The sequence below is a fragment of the Microtus pennsylvanicus genome, chromosome 13 (assembly GCF_037038515.1).
Source record: "Microtus pennsylvanicus isolate mMicPen1 chromosome 13, mMicPen1.hap1, whole genome shotgun sequence".
NCBI lineage: Eukaryota > Metazoa > Chordata > Mammalia > Rodentia > Cricetidae > Microtus > Microtus pennsylvanicus.
This window is the reverse complement of record NC_134591.1, coordinates 76,318,078-76,339,330: the sequence shown is the minus strand read 5'-3', so window position 1 is coordinate 76,339,330 and position 21,253 is coordinate 76,318,078.

Here is a 21,253-nt window from a genome sequence, read left to right as displayed (position 1 = left end):
TTTTGAGGCAGGATCTCTCATGGGCCAGGGGTTCACTGTTTCAGCTACACTGACTGGCCAGCCAAGACCCCAGGGGCATCTACCTTCCCCCCCACCCCAGAGCCAGGGTTACAGACACAAACTGCCACACCTAGCCTTCCATGGGCATTAGAGATCTGAACTCAAGTCCTCATACCTGCACAGCAAGCCCTTCACCCACTGAGCCATCTTCTTGGCCCAAAAAGTTGGAACCCTACTTTAATCCTATTCACTTTCTTTCTTTAAAATAAGGCTTCTTTTTATTTCATGTGTATGAATGTTTCCAGGCATGTTTCTATTGACTCTATGAGTATCTGGTGCCAGAGGAAGCCACAGAAAGTGTGCCAGATCCCCTGGAACTGGAGCCGCAGTTACCGACAAGTGTGAGCTGTCATGCGGGCGCTGGCATCCAAACCCAGGTCCTCTGCTAGAACAGGGAGTGCTCCTAACCGTCTCTCCAGCCCCTCTATCTACTTTTAGTAAAGAAATTCTGATTGTCCTGATTATGAGTGAAATTTACACATAATAGTGTTCTTCACTGTGATCTTTTAATAGTAAAAATTTGGGAGCAATCTAAATTTCTAAGATGGGGTTTGTTAAATCAAATATGGTCCACTCTTTGAAGGACTACCAGTCAGTCATTAAAATTCAAGCTCTCAAAGAATATTTCACGGCATGAGAAAATGACCAGAGCATAATGCTAAATGGAATGAAATGAATATAATTCAGGGATCAAGTGACGGATACCTGTTTGATTATTACTCTTAAGTAACACATAGATTCTTTTGTAGCTATTAATTTCTTGGCCTGCATGGAGAAACAGAATACAAAACTGTATAATCCCAACTCAGATTTATATGATTTCTGCATTCCCTTTGCTTCCAGGGGGCCAAGGATAAAAAGATGAAGGTTGTGGGGCATGCCACAGTGGGGGGTCCTTGTCTAGAACCTACAGATGGAGGGTTGGGGGTGTGGCTTCTGGGTAAAGCACTTGCCCAGCTTGAGGGAGAGGCCCTGAATTCAAACCCAGAACAAGAAGAAAAGCTAGAAGTGGGCTAAAATATTAATAGGAGTTTTTTCTAGGCTAAGATGCTAAAAGCTTAATATATCACTTTTCTGTATTTCATACAAGGGATGTAAAACAGCAAGGTTTAGAGTCGGGAAAGGGAGCTGCTTTTTAGTGTGCGTGTGTGTGCGTGTGCGTGTGCGTGTGTGTGTGTGTGTGTGTGTTCCTGTGTTATGTGAATAAAAAGATGGGTGATGGGGCTGAAGAGATGGCTCAGCAGTTAAGAGTGTTTGCTGTCCTTACAGAGGACCAGAGTTTAGTTGCCAGCATCCTCAGCAGGGAGCTCACAACTGCCTGTTAGCTTCAACTTCTGGTCTCCATAGCCACCCGCACTTGTGTGCACATATGTACACACACACACACACACACACACACAAGCGCACATACTTTTTTAATAAAACAGTTTTTAAAAAAAAATGTACGTACATGGGCAAGGCAGTGGTGGTGCATGCCTTTTATCTAAGCATTTTGGAGGCAAAGACTGAGTGAATCTCTGAGATCAAGGCCAGCCTGGTCTACAGAGCGAGTTCCAGGGCAGCCAGGGCTACACAGAAAAATCTTGTTATGAAAAAACAAACATAAAATGCGTGTGCGTGGATGCAGAGGTCAGAGCACGAAGCCAGGGCTGGCGCTCAACAGTGTCTCTTGCTTGCATACAGCAGTCTAGCTGGCCCACAGGCTTCCAGAGAGTGGCATGTCTGAGACTCCAAGAGAAGCTCTGGAATTACAGATGTGGGTGCTACTGAGTCCGGCTTTATGTGGGTTCTGAGGATTTGAACTCAGGTCCTCACGTTTGCACAAGTGCTTTACCCATTAAGCCTTCTCTATAGCCCAGGAAGGGGTAGTGTTTATTGTTGCCTTTTAAGGACATGTCGATGTTTTCCTAACGTTCCTTCCACATCGTGTCATTGGTGATGAAGAAATGATTTCGAGAGACTAGGTGAGTTTGATAGGTAAACATACACAATTATTATTATTATATTATTATTATAATTATTAGGTTTTTTGAGTCAGGGTTTCTCTGTGTCCTAGAACTAGCTTTTGTAGACTCAGAGAGATCTGCCTACCTCTGCCTCCCAAGTGCTGGGATTAAGAATATGCACCACTACCTGGCTACAATTTGTTGTTGTTTTGGGGTTTTTTGTTTGTTTGTTTTGTTTTGTTTTTCGAGACAGGGTTTCTCTGTAGCTTTGGAGACTGTCCTGGAACTCACTCTGTAGACCAGACTGGCCTCGAACTCACAGAGATCCTCCTGCCTCTGCTTCCTGAGTGCTGCAATTAAAGGCGTGCACCACCACCACCTGGCTAAAAAATAATTTTTAAATGTAATAAAAAGGGCTGGAGAGATGGCTCAGAGGTTAAGAGCGTTGCCTGCTCTTCCAAAGGCCTGAGTTCAATTCCCAGCAACCACATGGTGGCTCACAACCATCTGTAATGGAGACTTCTGGCTTGCAGGCATACACACAAACAGAATATTGTATACATAATAAATAATAAAATATTAAAAAATGTAATAAAAATTGTTTAAACCACCGTTGAAATGGAACCATGGGAAACTGACCGTGCCACTGAAGTCTTAAGTCTTTCAGCATATGTACCCATATCTCAGTCATAATAAACTAATTACATATATGCAGAGAGAATGCTCAGCTGTAAGCCCTTACTGTGTGGCACCCACAATATTCCCAAGCAGGCTGTGATTTTCACATGCAGAGAAAGAGCAAGCGCCTTGGGGTTCACTCACGGAAAGGTGTTACTGTTGTGTAGTACTGGGGATACATGGGTACTGCTGTCACCCAGGAAGGGTTGCCATGGTCACTTCAGGCTTCTGCAAACAGGCCTGAGAGCCTGGACCTGACCTGTCTTTGGGGTCCCCTCTGCTCATCTGAGATGCCCCCTTCCTCCCTTGAACTCCAGGGGAGACTAAACATCAGGTAGGGTTGTGGGGTGCTGCCCCCACCTGGCCATGGCTTCAGGGTTGTAGCTGGACCTTCTGTGGGAAGAGATTTGTCTTAACAGCTGCCCCTACATAAGGCTAGCTATAGGGCCTTCCTCAGATCTCACACAAAGCCTGTGAAGTCTTAGAAGACCAGCCTCTGACTCCCTGACCCCTTGACCCCTTGACCCCTTGACCCCCTGGCCCCAGCTGCCCTCTGCTCCCAGAAACCACCTCCCTCCCTTCCTCAAATTCTTTCAATGTCCCATCCTAAATTTCTCTTCTCCCTCTCCTGTCTTCAGACTCATTCCCCCACACATTCACCTTCCTCCTCCTCCTCCTCCTCCTCCTCCTCCTCCTCCTCCTCCTCCTCCTCCTCCTCCTCCTCCTTCTCCTCCTCCTCCTCGTCTTTCCTCTCCTCCATCCTGAAAACATCCTGCAGGTCCCTTGTCCACGAAGTTCGCCTGCCGCTCTTCCCAGCTGAAGGCACCGCCTTCTTGGGCATTGCTAGAGAGAATGGCAATTCCTCACCTAGGCTTGTGCCAAGCCCAAAAGCTCAGGGACAGGTGCGACAAGAGGAAGACTCCCTCCCTGTTTTCCTGGAGGCCTGCATCCAGGTAGCCTCCCAGGCCAGGCTGGGCAGCCTACTGACTCACAGGGCCGTGAGTCATGCCCTGCCCCGGGTTTCGGTCTGTCCCATCTCCAGCAGGACCGGGAGACAATCCCGCTTCCTGTCCCTGTTGAAGCTACTGGTGTGTGGGAGCCCACAGAGGGCTGTCACGTGTAAAGGTGTTCTCCAGGGCTTCTGTCAGCCATTCATGTCACCACCTGACACCGCACAACTTTATCAAGAGCTTGCTCTTGTGGATGAAGACCTGAATGTAGACAGATTCCCACTCAAGTGTGTATGTGCATGTGAGTGCGTGTAAATATACATACCAACGACTGTTACATAGTTCTGAGATTCCCCTGTCCTCACATTGGTCACCAACGAGCTCTGAATTTGGACCAAGAGCAGGAGACCCAGCCAGAATGGTGGCTGCTCGCCTTCCCATGACTCCAACCTAACCACAAGGTCCCTGCAATTTTTAGGCCAAGCTAGAGAGGGCTGGGGCAATCACCACGCATCCTTATTCGCTAGGGGAGCTGTCAATCACATCATCTAAGGCATCTAACAGGAGCCCAAAGCCGCTGAGGCCCCTGCACGTTGTCAGGCATCCTGTAGCTCTGAACTCCCTGTCGGAGATCCCATGAGGACCCCTGTGAGCCCCCTCCCCAGCAAAACTGAGTGGCGGGGAACACCTCACAGGGTGCCCAGTGGGACCCAGCTTTGACTCACAGCCACAAGCAAATGGAGTGAAGCTCCCCTGGCGCCCCGGCTCCCCACCCCCACCCTCAGAACTTGGCTTCCCGCAAAATCAATCATCCTGCCACTGGGTTTGCGGGAAGTGGGGGGCGAACAGGAGACTCATGGGGCTCGTACTCCCTTGCAGGGTGGCAGGCGCATGTGGCTGGTACGGGTAGACACAACTGGGCACCAGTCAGAGGGCCCGACGGGCCTCCAACGAAACCCTAGGCTCCTCCTCAGCTGGCCAAGCCTGGCCCGGAAATGAAAGGTAGAGATGAGGTGAGGAGACTGCAAGGTACAGGGAGGCAAGGCTGAAGACCCAGCGCTGCCTTGGGGAGAGGCAGAGCCAGGCAAGGAGGAAGGCGCTTGTGACCGGCCTGAGCTGTGTGAAGTGTCTCCTGACCTGAGTTGTCCGCTCACGTACTCAAGCACGGTCCCCGTGCCCTGCCAGACCAGGGAGTTGATTAGTGCTGGCTCAGCCCTTTCCAAGTTGGAGTAGTGTGGCCTGGGAGTCAGCAGGGTGGTGGGCAAGGTGACAAGGAAAAGCCCCTTAGACTCCTCCCTCTGTTGACCTGCCTGGATCCTGCCACCAGAAAGCCAGTCCTGTTCCCCCGGAGAGGGGACCACACGCTCCCTTGTTGCCTGGGAAAACTCCCATGGCTGAGAAGTAGTTGGGAACTCTTGGCTACCATATCCCCAATAAAGATGGCGGCGGACATGTTCACGTTTGCACACGGCTCTGGTGTGTAAGGCCTGCAAGGGTGGGCCTGCAGCCGGTTTCATTATTATATTTTCACCTTCCTTTGCAAATGAGGAAGCAAAGGCCACAGAGAGGAGGCAGAGTGAGCCGGTGGCTGGAGAGGAGAGGTGGGGTCGGCCAACTGTGCTCCCATGGGAAGAGCACTAGGCCAAGAGTCCTGTCTCCTGGCAGAGCCCTGGCTTGCCCAGTGGCTTACCCACCTGGCTATGTCTCTTCCCTGAGTCTCTACTTCCCCTTCTGTAAAATGGAGTTGCTGATCCCTGCCCTGCCCCAGGGGGATAGTGCAGGGAGCAACCGGTGCTACTGGATGGGAGAGGCCTTTGAAAACCTCACTGCCAGGGCACAGGCGTCAACAGCCAATCTGCTCCCGAATCACCTCACCTCACTGGGCAGGAGCAGCAACCAGGCCGGACGAGGTTTTCTAGGTCTGGTGCTCGGCGATACTAGGAGCGTCTGAGCTAATTGTCTCTTGTCTGTCCACAGGGCACTGTCCACAGGCAACTCCCCCACTCCCCTCTTTACCATGAGCTGGTGGGACCTGGCATCGCAGAACAGACAACCCCCAAACCTAGTCACTGGGAAGGGGCATGGAGAAGGTGGGCCGGGTTGCCAATGTGAGTATTAGTTAGTGTGAACTAATTTGATGAGGCAGATAAATGCCAAGGTGCCTGGGGCCACGAGCCCCACCCAGCACACCACCACCGCTCCACCCCCGCTGATAACATCAGGACTGAGCTGTCCTGGCTCCTTGTTCTCAGGTGATGAAATCCCGGCTCCAGCAGGCTGGCTAGCTTGGCTCTTACCAAATCGTTGTAATTGAGATTAATTTGGGGGCGAATTGGGTCAGCCCTCGCAGGCACCCATTAATTAGTGGGGGAGGTTTAGGGCACCAACAGCTGGGCCTGGCACCCAGCAGGGCTGGAGCCATGGGATAGGGAGCAAGCAGCAGAGATGCCCTGTGAGATGGAGTGTCCCAGGGCAGGAAGCTGGACAGGGCCTCCGCAACTCTAGGTCTGGCTACACCCCCTCCCCCCAGCCTTTCCTCTCACACTGGGGGTGGGGGGGGGTGGGGAGAGCGGGCCTTTGACTCTAGTCCAAAGACTGCACTAGGTCTCCAGGAGTTAAAGGGCTCATTACAAGGGGGGGGAGGGGTGCTCATTACAAGAGTGGAGGGGGAGGGGTGCTCAGAAGCTCCTTGGACATCAAACAGCTCTTGCAAAACTTTTTGATGAGTTAAGTGCAAATGAATTTGAAACAGACAATGAGGTTCCCTTCAGAGACACCTGGGCAGAAAAAAAATGAAGGGAAAAGCGCCCCAGGAAAAGCTCATTTGGAGACATTTTTTTTCTCCCCCTGAACCCAAAACACACAAGGAAAACAAACCCACCCGTCTACACTGGGTGCCAGAGGCAGACAGACACGCCCTGACTCAGTGCTGGGCTGGCAGCAAGTTGGGCACATACACGTGAAGCCTGGGCACACATGTGGGAGTGGAGAGCAGTAGCGACATTCAGGGACCCCACTGGGAGGCACAGGCGTGTGCAGAGGTGGCACCAGCTCTGGGATGGAGCGGGGCCAGCAGTTGGAAGAGTGTGAGCTGTGTAGGTGGGCCCAGGGTGAGTGTGGGGTCTTATGTCCTGGCATCTTCGTGTTCCCGGTCCCTGGGCAAGGCCCTCCCAACAGTCAAGCAGGTGAGCTGTCAAAGTCAGGGCCAGGGGCCTTCCTGCCCCACCCGACTTGTCCAACTCCCTTCAGCCTCTTCCCCGGGTGTCTTATTTTTTCCTTATGAATCCCAAAGAAACAAAAGTAGATTGAGCCACCAGCAACCAGCCATCCCTCTGCCCACTCTCCCACTCCAAGGGCCTGAAAGGAGGAGGCTGTTGGAGCCCGACCAAGGATGACTTGAGGAAGTCCTGCACCCTGCTAAGTCCTTGCCTCCTCTCCATGGACAGTGGACCCACAACCCAGGCTGGGCCCTCCCAGAGGGCTCCAATGGAGCAACCTCCCGGCTGTACGCATTTGCAATTCATGGCTCTAACTGGGATTGCATTAGGTCCAGCTGTCACTTGTGATAAATGCCCCTTGTTTTCTAGAAGAAAAAAAAAAATGGCCTTTGGATACAGAGTGACAAGATACAGCCTGGGGACCAGGGCATGACTGGTGTCCTCTGCAATCTAGAACTTGACTCCTTGGGGGCTCTCAGGGCCATAAGGTCTGAGTGAGGGACGTGGCCCTGCTACAGTTTCCTTCTTATGAAGCCCTCCACAGTCCCTGCCCCCTGGGGGTCCTCCCAACAGTTCTCTACCTCTGGGTTGAGACCCTTTGGGGTAGAACGACCTTCTCACAGGGGTCGCTTATCAGATATTTACATAACAATTCCTAACAGTAGCAAAATTGCAATTATGAAGTAGCAACAAAGTAGATACTTTGATGGGGGGGTCACCCTAAACGTGAAGAACCGTATGAAAGGGTGGCAGCCTTCGGGAGTCTGAGATCCACTGGCCCTGAGCAAGGGACTCTGTTACACTGTCTGCTTTCCAGGTAAGCCAACTCAGGTCTGAGGGAGGAGAGAAGCCATTCTGTGGGCTGAAAGTGCTTAGAAAGAAGACGGTCTGTGAGACTCCTAGGGAGCTAGAGGAAGCCCCTGTTGGCTGCAGCCTCCTTGCAATCCTGGTATCAGGAATGTGTGGCTATTCACACCCTGCCTGAGTTCCCTGGCAGCCTCCTCCTCATTGCACAGCCGAGACATTACCTTTGAATGGAGTGTGGGGTGGAAGAACCCTCCTCACACCCATAACCCCACCAGGAGAACAGGGGACTGGGCACAGGAATTAGTTGGTAGTGTCCCCAGTATGTCCCCGCCTCTCTCTCTCTCTCTGCTTCACTTCCCAGATCTTTTAGGAAAAAGCAGGAGAGACCTCCTCGGTGACTGCCGTTCAGTTTAAGAGCTCCAAGCGGCTCCCATCTCCCTTGTTATTCTCACTCTGTCTTATCCCTGCTCCCCCACTTAGATTAGCCAGAAGTCCAACCAGCTGACCAGAATCCTTCCATTTGTGTGTGACTTGTTAGCCTACTGGTGGGGGGAGAACAGAAGCTCGTGGGGGGCAGCTTTTTTCTTCTTCTTTTTCACCCCCCGACCCTGCCTTTCCATCTCTGTGACATCATACAGTGGAGGCAGAAGTGAGTAAGTGGGTAACGCTAACCCCTCCTCACAGATGAGGAAACTGAGGCTGAGGACACAGCAGGAGGCAAAGGTTCTGCCCTCCGGTTGTCAGCAGGCTGTGCACACAGCACAGGGCAGCTGGGTGTTTTCAGAATGAGCGGACGGATGAATGAATGGAGGAGAGAGGAATCCGGGGCTCCAGGGGAGACCGAGGCCTGGTGTTTCCTTCCATTCATGAACTCCCTACCTGCCTGTGTCCTATGCTTGGGCATTTGCTGGCTCTGCCCTATGGGTATGCCCGCTGCCGAGCCAGACGGAGGCCACAGCCTGGCTCTTGCCCAGTCCAAGTTCAGTCTTCACAGTACCCACAGAAGGGACAGGGACAAAGCAATGTAGGAGGAAAAAACACCGCTGCCCGGGCCATGGACGGGAGCCTCGCCCCAGGCATGCCATCTTCTAATGGCAGCTCTCCCGGGTGTCAGGGGACATGCAAAGGGACACGGAAGTGACAAGTGCTGGCTTTGTCATCTGCTCTCAGGTGGGGATGTAGGACTCAGGGATGAAAAGTGGGCTGGCCCGGAGCGACTGGTGTACGGACAGCCTGGGGTGAGCCTTGGCTCTTCCTGTAGTGAGATGGATAGTCTTTCTGGGCTCATCCAACAGCTGCAGGGCCACCCCTAGTGTGGCCCCCTCTTCCCAGCCAGAGCTCCTCCCCCAGAAAGTCAGATGTCCACTCCTAACAGCTGCCCACCTGATTTGTTCCCAGGTGGCTCCAGGAGCAGTCCTCGGTGCCAGTTCAACATATGGGGTTCCCCTGGCAACAAGGCCAGAGTCCAGACCCAGGTCCGCTCCACTGACCTTTCAGCCTGCAAACAGGCTGAATCCCCGTGCACTCCAGATGAGCAGATAGATGGACACCTGCTCGCCTCCTGGATGCAAACAGCTGAGCCACGTTCTGCAGAATTCAGAGGTCAAGGTTCAGCCCCTTGGCCCTCAGCCACACCTTCCACACCTTCACCTTCCAGGTGAAGTCTAGAGCCAGGAACAAAGAGCACGGGATCTGGAGCTGGGTTCAAGTCCCAAGTTTCTCTCATGAGCTGTGTGACCATGGGCTTACAGCTTCCCCTCTCTGAGCTTTGACTTCCTCATCTATAAAATGGGCTCAACTATGCTTTGTGTCAGTATGGAACTCCAAGCTGAGGGGTGCTATCCCTTTGATCTCGGGTCCTCATCTACTTCTGCCCTCCATCACTTCCAGATGCCGCCACCTGCCATCGGGGCATCATTTAAACCCTTAGATGCCCCAGGGGGCCCTACCATGCCCTGTCCTTCACACAGGTACCCCAGGGACCCTCTGCTCCTCACAGACAACGAAGTCAGCCTTCGAAGTCCCAGATGAGGGGGCCTCACAGCTCCCCTACCCCAGAGAAACTTTTTCCCCCACCCAGGACATCCCCACCTGCCCCAGGGACTCCTCAGGTAGCTGTGGGGCTCAGAGACCAGGCTGGAAGCCCCTCCACCCGCACTGAATATGCTGCCCAGCCCCTCCCACCCTCCTTGGGGATCGGGATCCCACCGCATCCTGCCACAGGCCCGAGCCTATTTCATCAGGCCAAGGATTGCTTTTTAAATAAATCTAAAAACTCCACTTCCTCCTTGGCAAGTTCATTTTAAGTCATTTTATCTCTTTCCCCCCTATATTTTTCCCAAATAATGTGATTAGTGACTCAGCGCCGGCTGCCTCTGGCAGGCCCGGCCTCTAATTCAGTTTGAGGACGGCCACCTTTGACCCCACTCCACTCTAGCTAAGAGGACACTTAAGCCATATTCTGCTGCTTCCTTCGGAGAGAGGCGGGAGGGGGGGCTGGTGAGAGGGGTGGGGGGCGGGGGGGCACGGGGGGAAGCGAAACAAACTTTCACATAAAATTATGGTATATGGATAATTGAGAAGTTTAAAAACATGAATCTAATTGTACAGTCCCGGGAGAAAGCCATATCGAGCCACCCTATAAGAGGCCTGGAATCTCCCCATGATGATTTATTGCTAAATCCTAGTATTTTTCAATACATTATAGTTTTTAAATTGTGTTTAAATTGAGTGTAGAGGAGCAGAGGCCATTAGGAGATGCAGAAATGATGATGATATTTAAATATTCATGCACGCAGTACCTTATTATTGAATCTGAACACTAACAAAATCAATATTAAGTGCGGTTTGACATGAATTTATTTATGAATTTCGACTTTCTAAGTACTGTATTTTTTCACTCAAAAATTGTGAGTATAATGTAGTAATGACATCAAAACACGGTGTCAGGGAGCATTAGCTGCAGTGGTTAGAAACCCCGGGATTAGGGGCCCCAGATCGCCCTCAAAAGTGCTTACTATACAAAACCTTTTCCTTTCTTTCTTTTTTTTTCCCCCTCTCTTGCTGTTTCTGAATCACAGTCCACACACACACACACACTCAGGGCGGCTGGTGGGGAGGAAGCCAGCTCTAGCGAGCAAGCCTGACTGTGGGCTGGGCTCTCTGCTCCTAGGAGGCTGGGAGAAGGGCAGCGGATGTAGGGTTCTCTGTCAGATTCCCCCACCACCCAGCACCAGCTCCGTGTCCAGCCCTCCCCTAGAGGGTTTAGACTCCCCAGAGGAAAATACTAGCAGGTGGGAAAAATTTGGGGGTGTCTTTACATCCTGAGACCTTGGATTCTGGGGGTCAGAGTGAATGCTCGAGACGTGGGGGACATGAGAGAAGGAACTAGAAAGAATCCTTGTCTCGGAATCCAGGGTGAGCTCACTGTCGTTGGGCAGTTTAGGTGTCTCTTGCCGCTTAGCCCCCCAGGACCTCCTCCTGCCCACACACTGGCCCCCTGGAGAGCACCTTCCTTGCCGTTTTCGCGGAGTTCCTTGGAGACAGGTCCAGTTCCTCCATTGACAGCTTCTCCTGCATATGACCAGAACACCAGGGCACTTTCCCAGCCTGCCGCTCAATGCCACCCTGCCAGGAGGCCACCCGAGAGATCTCATCTCTGCTGGCTTAAGCAGCCTGAAAGCCCCGCGGGGCCATCTAGGCTGACTGTGGCCTCTACCCCAGGAAGCAGCTCCCCGTGCTCCATTCTGTCGGGTGTAAGCCGGACTCACTAACACACAGCCAACATGAGATGGAATCGGGGAGCCGTAGGGGGTGAAACCCCATTTTCTCATGGGAAAAACGCTGATATCTTAGCCTTGGGACACTGCTGGTATCCCCATTGGAGAGAACCAAGCCCAGGAACCCTGTCTCACCTAGGCCACCCCTCATGGGTCCCAGAACCACAAACCCACAAACACCCACTGCCTAGCCCTAGGGCCCCATCAACACAGTAGCATCCAGGCACCCCCTTCAACCCACAGCTCCCAGGCCCTCCCAGACAGGTGTGGCCAGGTTACACACCAGTGCACTACCCGCCGCACACACTCAGATCCGTGGCCATCCTTACACACCTCCTCAACACTCCAGCAAATGTGGACACCCCAACACACAGGCATACCTGGCATACAGAGGCATAAGCACGCCCAGCACAGAGACACCCCACTTCCCACCACCAAGCCTGACTCCTTAGCCCCACCAGCACCACCAGCAGCAAGCAGGTCAGTAGATGCCACCTGGGGCTAAGGGTCAAGTGGCACTTTAGAAGGTTGATTCAAAATATGTTTCCGCCTTTGATGGGGGAAGCAGCGGCCCGCTCCAGGGGAGGGGGAGAAATACCCTACCCGACCCTAAACTCTTTTCCAGTAAATCGATGTATTTTGCTATAATTTTATTAGGAATATAAAAGGAGCTTTTCAAAAGTGCTTAGGACGCAAAAAAAAGAGGCGGGCGATGGAAACATTAGTCTGTCTGTGTTAGCGATGCCGTAGTCACATTTTATTGTTACTGTCAGGAGGCAAAAGCTGCGCTTAAAACAAAATAATACATAATGTATTACTGAGGCATAAACATCAGAGAGCCGCGAGCGGCCAGCGTTTTTATTCTAAAAAGAAGATGAGAAGAAAAAAAAAGACGAAGGGACACTGTGCGGGGGAGGGCAGGTGCAGCCTCCAAGAACGAGAGGAGAAGGAAGAGCTAGGAGCCCAGATCTAGAGAACCCAGAGCTTCCGCCACAATGTTGCTCCTTTGTTGGCTCCCCCAGGACGGGGTCTTTTCTCTGAAGGAACCCTGGGTTGTTGGTTTCCAGTTTCTTCACTCTCACATTTCACAGGAAGAAGCCCAACAATCGCCTTCCTCAGTTCCGGTTCAGAGAAAGATAGGAACTTACTCTGGGTCACACAGCCATAGTAACAGGGCTAGAGCCAGAATCTAGAACAGAGGACCAGAGCGCTGGTTCGGTGACACAGAACTACCTTAGGGCTTGAAGGTCTTCAGGTAGGGCCCGTGCCTATATGCTTCGGTCCCTGAGATGGTCCCTCTGCTCCATTCCTGCCAACTTCCATCCCCTCTTCCTTATATGTCATCCTCCAAGCCTGGCCTGTCTGCCTCAGAGACAAGCTGTGCCCAGCAGGGTCTTCCTCAGCCTGGCCCTGTCCTTACGCACTTGGTCACCGGTCCTGCAACCTTCCTTCTATCTCTAGAGTCCACTGCGTTCACTCCTGCTTGGCAATTCCTCTGCTGGAGGTGCTGCTTCCTCCAGGAAGATCTCCTGGGTCACCTCTTTGTATCTTACATCTGTTTCCCATTTACTTGTTTATGGCTTGTTTACTTTAAATGAGGTGAAAGGAGACAGGAAAGCCGTCCCCAGCTCCTGGCTCCTGCACAGTCTGTTCGTGTGCTCGGTGTGTAGGGATGTGGATGGACCGCGTGGCTCCTCGACTGTCATCGCAGGTGGCAGATGGGACACTTGTGAGCCTGAGGCACATCCTGGCTCCCAGGGAACCCGGGGCCAGCCCACCTTCCCATGTTCCGACACTCCAGCTCCCCTCTAGAGCCAGAGTCCCCTCCTCCTCCCCGGTCTGAGTCCAACCCACCACAAACTCTATGTGTGTGTGTGTGTGTGCGCGCGCGAGTGTGTGTGTGTGTGTGTGTGTGTGTGTGTGTGTGTGTGTGTGTGTGTGTGAAGGCCGGGCCGCAGCTCCACACCATCTGGCTCAGCGTGGCTTGGAACATCTGGTAACTTGCTTCCCTCCGGCACTAGCTCCAAAGTCTTCCCAGATGTTCTCTGGTGCTGGGAATTCCTCCCTTGCCCCTGTTCTTCTCTGCTTTTCTTGGACCTCACCTCAGAGGAGAGCCTGGAGACTTCCATCACCCTTCCCTTGCTTGCAGCCCTGGATTCCCCTTCTCCCGGGCCCCTAAACCCTCCAATTCAGTCTCTCCCGCAAAAGGGAAAGGCTTCCCTTGGCACTGTGAATCAGCTCTAGGGATGCAGGGTTCAACTGAGGCCTCTGACCCTTTGGGGAGAACATTCAGGAAGCAGAAAGATTTAAATGAAACTCAGGGTCAGAAGCTGCACGATTTTCAGATCTCCTATGTTAACCTGCCTGCGCCTCAGTTTCCTGATCTGTAAACTGGGGGCAAGAGCAGTGCCTACCTCCTGAGCCTTTACAATATCTGCAAGGGTGACAGGAAACTGTACTCTTAGGTCCTTCTGTGTCACTCAAGGAAGGGCACATTGGGGGCAAAGCCACAGTAGGGGTGCTGGGACCAGCCCCTACCCGACCCTAGTCCTCTGGGGCAGTTTACCCTGCAGTTTGAGGGCACTTAGTGCCACCTAGTGGTGGGTGTGGACACTGAGTGGCCTGACCAGGTAGATGGGAACAGGGTCTGGGTTGGGACAGACACCAGGAGAGGCAAGGAAGAGCCAAGAGCCTTTGTCTGAGGCCAACATGAACCTAAGAAGTACCCCTACCCATCTAGGAGCCATCTTGGATAATAAAACATGGAGTGACCACCTCCAGGATGTTCTATGCTGCTCTGTTCTCAACTCATAAGCCGCCATGCCCTCCCAGCTTGGACACCGACACCCACCAGAAAGGGAGACCCAGCATTGAGACCTGCAGGAGCTTTCTGCTCTCCCCAGCCCACCTCACCACCTCTTACCTCAGACCCAAAGCAGTAGGAGGCTGGATGACTTATTCCTGAAGTCCCTCCTGGTCCCCAGTGTGAGTCAGACATGGTGTGAGTGTGTGTGTATGTATATGTATGTGTGCGCACAATGCGCACGTGTTTATGTGTGTGTGTCTGTGTATGTGTCTATGTTTGTGCGTACGTGTCTGTGGGTATGTCGTGTGTCTTTGTGTGTCTGTCTGTGTTTGTGTGTCTGTATGTGTCTGTGTGTAAATATGTTTACGTTTGTATGTGCATGTGTGTGTGATTTCTGTGTGCGCATGTCTGTGTCTGTGTGTCTGGGTCTGTGTGTCTGGGCCTGTGTGTGTGTGTAAAGGCTCCTGCTATGGGGGTGGGGCAGGTGAGAGAGGAGAGGGCAGAGAAACAGCTGGAATGTCAGTGTATTTAAAGGAGCCCCATGAAAAAGTGCTAAGGGACAGAGCATGGGGCAAAGGGGAAGGGGAGGTTGTGAAAAAACAGGGTGGATCAAGCCTGCCCCGCAGACCTCAGGCCGTAGTCTTCGGCCACTGCACTGTGCGGACTCTGGCAGAGCAACCAAACCTCTCCATGTCTCTGTTTTGGCTAAAATGAAAAGAGCTGCTCTCTCCTGGGTTTGTCCCCAGGACTGAATGAGAAGCAGGGAAGACGGAAGATGTTTGTAAATACCATGGGCTCTCAGGAAACTCTGATCCACTAAGCAGGCTTCTCCAGACTCCCTCATGCCCTCCTCACCACACATCCACACAGAGGGGCACAGCAGAAGCTCAGGACTGAGCCTGGAAAGAGGCACGGTGTCTGGCTATTGAAAGTCACGTGTCTACGCGTGCTCAAGGTGACAAGTTGTGTTGACACAGTTTGCTCAGAGACCTCTGAGCATGGCTGTGTCTTCAGGGCTGGGGGCACGAGATGCCAGGCGTAGGGCGGTGCTCCTATGCCTGTGTGTGGGTGTGCAGGGCCCCAACAAGGCTGTCATTGCCACCAACAGCGAGGGCTGTCATTACAGGGGAAAATGTCACTCACCTACGCCTCTTAGCCCACCCCCCGCCTGGCAGGGTTATCCCTCATTTCTGGCTGTCAGAGTTGGGGTGAGAGGGGCTTTGAGACTATGCACGGGTCAGGATCATGGGTCCTCTGGAGTCCCCTTACTCTCTGAGGGTTCGTCCCTGAAGCCTGAGGTACAGAACAGAATCCAGGGAGCCCTGACCTCAGGTATGAAACAGAATCCAGGGAGATGCGACCTCTGTCTTCTGCTCTGAAATCATAGGCTGAGGGATAAGAAGAAAGCTCAGTTAGTAAAATGCTCACTGTGCAAGCATGAAGACTTGAGTTTGAGCTCCAGCTCCCGGATGAAAAAGCCAAACATGGTGGTACCCACTTGTAACCCTGTTGCTGGGCAGGTGGTGATGGGGGTACTGGTTGGCCAGCTTAGCTGATGAGCCCCAGACCCCACTGAAAGACCCTGTCTCAAACACCAAAGTGGGCAGCTCCTGAAGGAGGTACCAGAGGGTGATCTCTGGCGCCCACGAAGAGAAACACAAACACTACCACCATCACCACCACTACCACCAACAAACCGTGATGGGAAGTCCTGCGACCAACTCTCCGGGCAGAACTATCTGCTCTTACAGTCGTGGCCCAGGCCTGGGGCATGGGGGGTGCAGGGAGGTAGGGGGGAGGGATGGGGGTGAGGGAGCACCTCAAGTCAGGCAGACCTGTGGTCTGATTTCCAGAACCATTGCTTCATGGCTACGTGATCACACACAAGTCAGGTAACGTTTCTGAGCCTCGGCCCCTTCTCTATCCAGCAAGGGTTAATCATATCTGCAGAGGGCTTAGCCCATACCACTTGGCATCTGTAAGTGGAGGTCACATTCAGGGAGCATGTACCAAGCGCCAATCATCACTGGGAGGTGTGTCATTTGTCCTCACGACCCTGCCATTTCCCCGTGGTGGCTGCTTGATCCCCGTGGTCACTCTTCAGTGACGATACTGGGAGCTGGATCTTGTTGTCTGTCACCAACCTCCAGGCAGAGGCACCTAGAACCAAGAGAAGGAGCTTCCTCCCATACTTCTTCCCGCGTCCTCCCTGTGTGGTCAGTCTGGGGCTGGGAGCTCTTCACTCTCAAACGATCCCTGAGCAAGGCTGAAGGCTCCCTGATCTCCTTGTTGTCAGCACACTCCTGGGGGTACGGGGGGGTGTAGAAAAACCAAGTCCAGATCAGGCCTGGCATTCACAGAAGTCCCTACAGGAACGGCTCTTTGCAGGCAGGGAGGTGGATCCCATGTATACCCCAAGTATGGCCTCCGAGTCCTCAGGAGCAAAGCTTACTCTCTGAGCCCAGCTGGCCGATCTGGAAGCAGAGACCTTGGAGGTTCCCACGGGAGCTCACAGCCTGGTGGGGAAGACAAGAGACAAGTGAGCAGAATGAGTGGAAGAGGCTCTAAGGCTGTGGGTCGCAGGCAGGGATCACCTGCCTGTGGGCGTTCTCCAGCCACATGCTCTCACATGCAGCTCCAAATCCCATCGCCCAGTGGGATGACGAACAGTCACACTTAGGACTTGTGGAAATTAAACGACAAGGCAAAAATCCCTTGAGGACTTGCCAGGGAGTTCATTTCTTCCACTGAGACTCGCCCATGGAGCCCCAAACCCCAAGATCCCAGATCCCAGGCAAATTTGAGATCTAGGGGCAAAAATGCCTTACCCTTCACCAGGGTCCAGAAAAGGTGGAGCCTCCTCTCCTTTGGCACAGAAAAGGGAGGAGCGGAGGCAAGAGGAAGGAGGAGGGGAAGTCAGTCCCCACACAGGTTTCTCCCCTGCCCAGCAAGCTACCACTGGTCGCTGTGACTATCCCCTTGTACAGGACCTTGCCCCCCACCCTCAGAGTTGCCCTCCTCACATTGTGGGGACAAACAGAGGGGGAGACCAATCTGGGAGATTCTTCCTGGCAGTTTGAAGAGTTTTGGCATTTCCAGGAGGGCACATGTAATATTTAAATGACTTCCCCCAGCACGCCTGCACGCCTGCCTCGGCTTCCCAGGTGAATTTGTAGGCACTGAAATGGTCTAATTTCCCACACAAGCCATGTCAAATATAATTTGGGTGCAAAGTTGGTAATTATATGTAACATCAGTCTGATGTTAAAAACACTGAAAAATTTAGCAAGAAGAGACGTCTGAAGAGACGGAAGTCTGAGGCCCAGCCAGAAAGAGGCAGGCCCAGGCCCCGCCGAAGCCAGAGTCTTTAATTAATAATAGCATGTTTTCAGGGACTCAAGGACGCAGGTCCCCAACTGTCTGAAATTCCTTTGTCTACCAATTACCAGCCTCTAGGGGTGGGGGGTGGGAGCCAGGGAAGAAGGGGGGCACTGATCTTGTTAAAGAAGTGCGCTTTGAGCCAGGGCTGCACCCCACCTGTGGGGCAGACTCCTACTGGCCAAATGACCCCCATTCTGTCATTGTGTCCCCAAATACTGGTCCTAGGCCAGAGAAGAGAGGCTCCTACCTCCTCTACTCAGGATGAATTGTGGGAAGGGGGTGAGCTTAGCCAAGCCATTCAGAAGGTTCAGTGAGATCAGAAAATGCTTAAATGGGGCACAGAAATCACCCGCCTGTCTCTAGCAATCTCATTCTTAACTCTAACTTCCTTAGTCCTCATGGCAGTCCTGCCCCTCCTCACACAACCTCTGGAAACTTCTTCTAAGGGGTTCTGTAAAGCCACGCCTCCCTCTGTCCCTGAGAGCCTACAGAGCACTGTTGAAAGCCTCGACCTAGGCACTCAATGGCTGGGATTACAGTCACACATCACTGCATAGGACTTCCGCGGTGCCGCAGTGGGCAGGAAACCACCTTCACTGGTGCCCTGAGAAATCTTCAGTCTGGACTGGGGGCAAAGTTTAGTTGACAGGATTCCTTCATAGCATGCACAAAGCCTGTGGTCAGTCACCAAAACAGCATCAACTGGTGCGGTGGCAAACGCCTGTAAACCCAGCACTGGGGTGATGGGGGCAAGAGGATCATAAGTGCACACCTTCAATCCCAGCATTCGGGAGGCAGAGGCAGCAGATCTCTGTGAGTTCGAGGCCAGCCTGGTCTACAAAGAGAGTTCCAGGACAGGCTTCAAAGCTTCACAGAGAAACTCTTGTCTCGAAAACCATAGAAGAAGAAGAGGAGGAGGAGAAGGAGGAGGAGAAGAGGAAGAAGAAGAGGAGGAGGAGGAGGAGGAAGAAGAAGAAGAGGAGGAGGAGAGGGGGGAGATTGGATAACATAGAAACCCTCAAGGCTATCCTGAGCTACATGAGATCTTGTTTGAAAAAAATAGGGGGGAGTGAAAAGGGAGTGAAGGAGAGAGGGGGAGAGGGAAGAGGGGGAGAAGAGAGGAAGGAAGAAAAAAAGGAGCTCATTTCTATTCCACAGACCAGGAAGCTGTGCTCGAAGGAACATGTCCACCACATGGGGAGCTGGGAAGCAGAATGAAAGGCTGATTGAGACCCCGCCACCACCAGCAAGTGTTCTTTGCCCGTGCAGAGACCAGGTCCCTCAAACACCACCCTCTGCCCGAATGCCAGCCCCAGCTGCGCCTCGGAATAGTGCTCCTCAAGCCTCACACTGGCTGCACCTGCAACTTTACTTAGAGCCATGAATGTCCAGATTTGAGATTTTCTGGGTGCTGCTCAGGGGCAGGGAGTGTTTTAAACATCAGGTGACTCTAACGTTGGGTGTTGAGCTCACTAAACTTATCCTACCGAAGCTTAGCACTCTTAAGGCTCTCCAGCCATGATGTACATACAAATCAGAGGTCTTTTTCCTTTTTATACATCCTTTTAAGGTTACTTTACTTTTTATTGTTTTTTATATGTGCGTGTGTGTGTGTGTGCGCGCGCGCGCCTGTGTGAGTTTAAATGGGCAACTACCCATGGAGGTCAGAGAACACCAGATCCCCAGAACTCAAGTAACAGACTGTTGTGAGCTGCCTGATGTGCTCACTGGGAACTGAACCCGGGTCTTCTGTAAGAATGGCAAGCCCTCTTAACTGCTACACCATCTCTCTAGGCCTCTGTGGGGTTCCTAAGGCCCAGATTCTGGGCATGAAGCCCCAGGTTCTATCCCCAACGCCACATGGTGAGGTAGTAATACACACCTGTAATTCTAACACTGGGTAGGTGAAGTCAGGAGGGCCAGAAGTTCAAGGTCATCGTCAGCTGCATTTTGTGTTTGAGGCCATTCTGGAACACATCAGACCCTATCTCAGAGAGAGAGAGAGAGAGAGAGAGAGAGAGAGAGAGAGAGAGAGAGAGAGAGAGAGAGAGAGAGAGAGGGAGGATAGAAGGAGGGAGGAAGGAAGAAAAAAGGACATTGGGGCACACATCTTTAATCCTGGCTCTCAGGAGGCAGAGACAGGAAGATCTCTGTGAGTTGAGGACAGACTGATCTACATATCAATCCAGCCATGGTTACATTACAAGATCTTGTCTCAAACAGGCAGGGGGCGGGGGAAAGCTGGAGAGATGGATCAGCACTTCAGAGCCCTGGCTGCTCTTTCTGAAGACCCAGGTTCAATTCCCAGTTCCCACAAGATGGCTCACACCCATCTTCCCTGCAGTTTCAGGGATCTAACACACTCTGCGGGCCCTCCTCAGATGAAAGGCATGCACGTGGTATACATACATATATATATACATACATACATACAGGCAGGCAGGCAAAACATACATATAAAATGAAATAAATAAATAAATCTACAAAAATATTTAAAGGAGAAAAAGAAGGAAAGAGAATAAAGTGTAGGCCCTGTCAGTGTGGGTCTGGACGGGAACCTGTGATTCTAGCAAGTCTCCTGTCATCGATTCCGATGCTGTGACCACAACACGCCAGGTTTGTCTGAATGTTCCAGTCATCAGAGGGATTTACAGGTAGCAGTGTTCCAGCCCAGAGACACTGATGGCATTTCAATGGGAGACCAGCAGTTTTCAGACGTGGGTACGGGTATGCTAGTATCATTTTGGTGGCTGGTGAAATGGCTCAGTGGGTAAAGGTTCCTGTGCCCAAGCATGGCAACCTGAGCTCAATCCCTGGAACTCACATGAAGGTGGGAGAAGGGATCCAGCACTGCAAAGATGTCCTCTGACCTCTACATGTGTGCCTTGGTGCATGTGTGTGCACACACACTAGTAATAATAATAAAAAGTCTTCCACGTGTTTTGAAACAATATCAACACTACCAGTACTAAGGCACATACATTCCTTGCCCGGTGTTTTGGGGAGTTTATTTTATTAAGTACCCAGGTGATTCTAAGGGAAAGTGAGTTGAGCAACACAGCTCTGAACGGTACCCCAAACCCTGAAAAACTCAGGTTTCATTCCCTTCATCAAAGGATTCAGATACAACAGATTTGGGGTAGAACCTGAGAATCAGCATTCTTTTATCTAAAAAATACGTGTGTGTGTGTGTGTGTGTGTGTGTGTGTGTGTGTGTGTGTGTGTGAGTATTTGCATGGATGGATGTATACCTGGTGCCCTTAAAGACGAGAAGAGGGTATCTGATCCCCTAGAACTGGAGTTACAGTTGGTCGTGAGCCACCTCATGGAGCAAAACCAATCCTCTAGAAGACCAGCTATGACTCTTAACCACTGAGCCATCCTGCCAGGCCCTAAGAGTCAGTATTCTTAAACTCCACTGAGGAGGCTGTAGCAGCTCGTCCTCATCCTCTGGTCTACAGCCTGCATCAGTACCATCCACCCTCCATCTTGTAGGGAATCCTCACAGGCCTTGGGGAACTCCACAGGGAAAACATAGACCAGAGGGAAAACTGATGTGGCCCAGACCACAACCTCCAGCCACCTCCCTGTGGCTGAACAGCTTGGCCCAGGGGACAAGCAAGAAAAC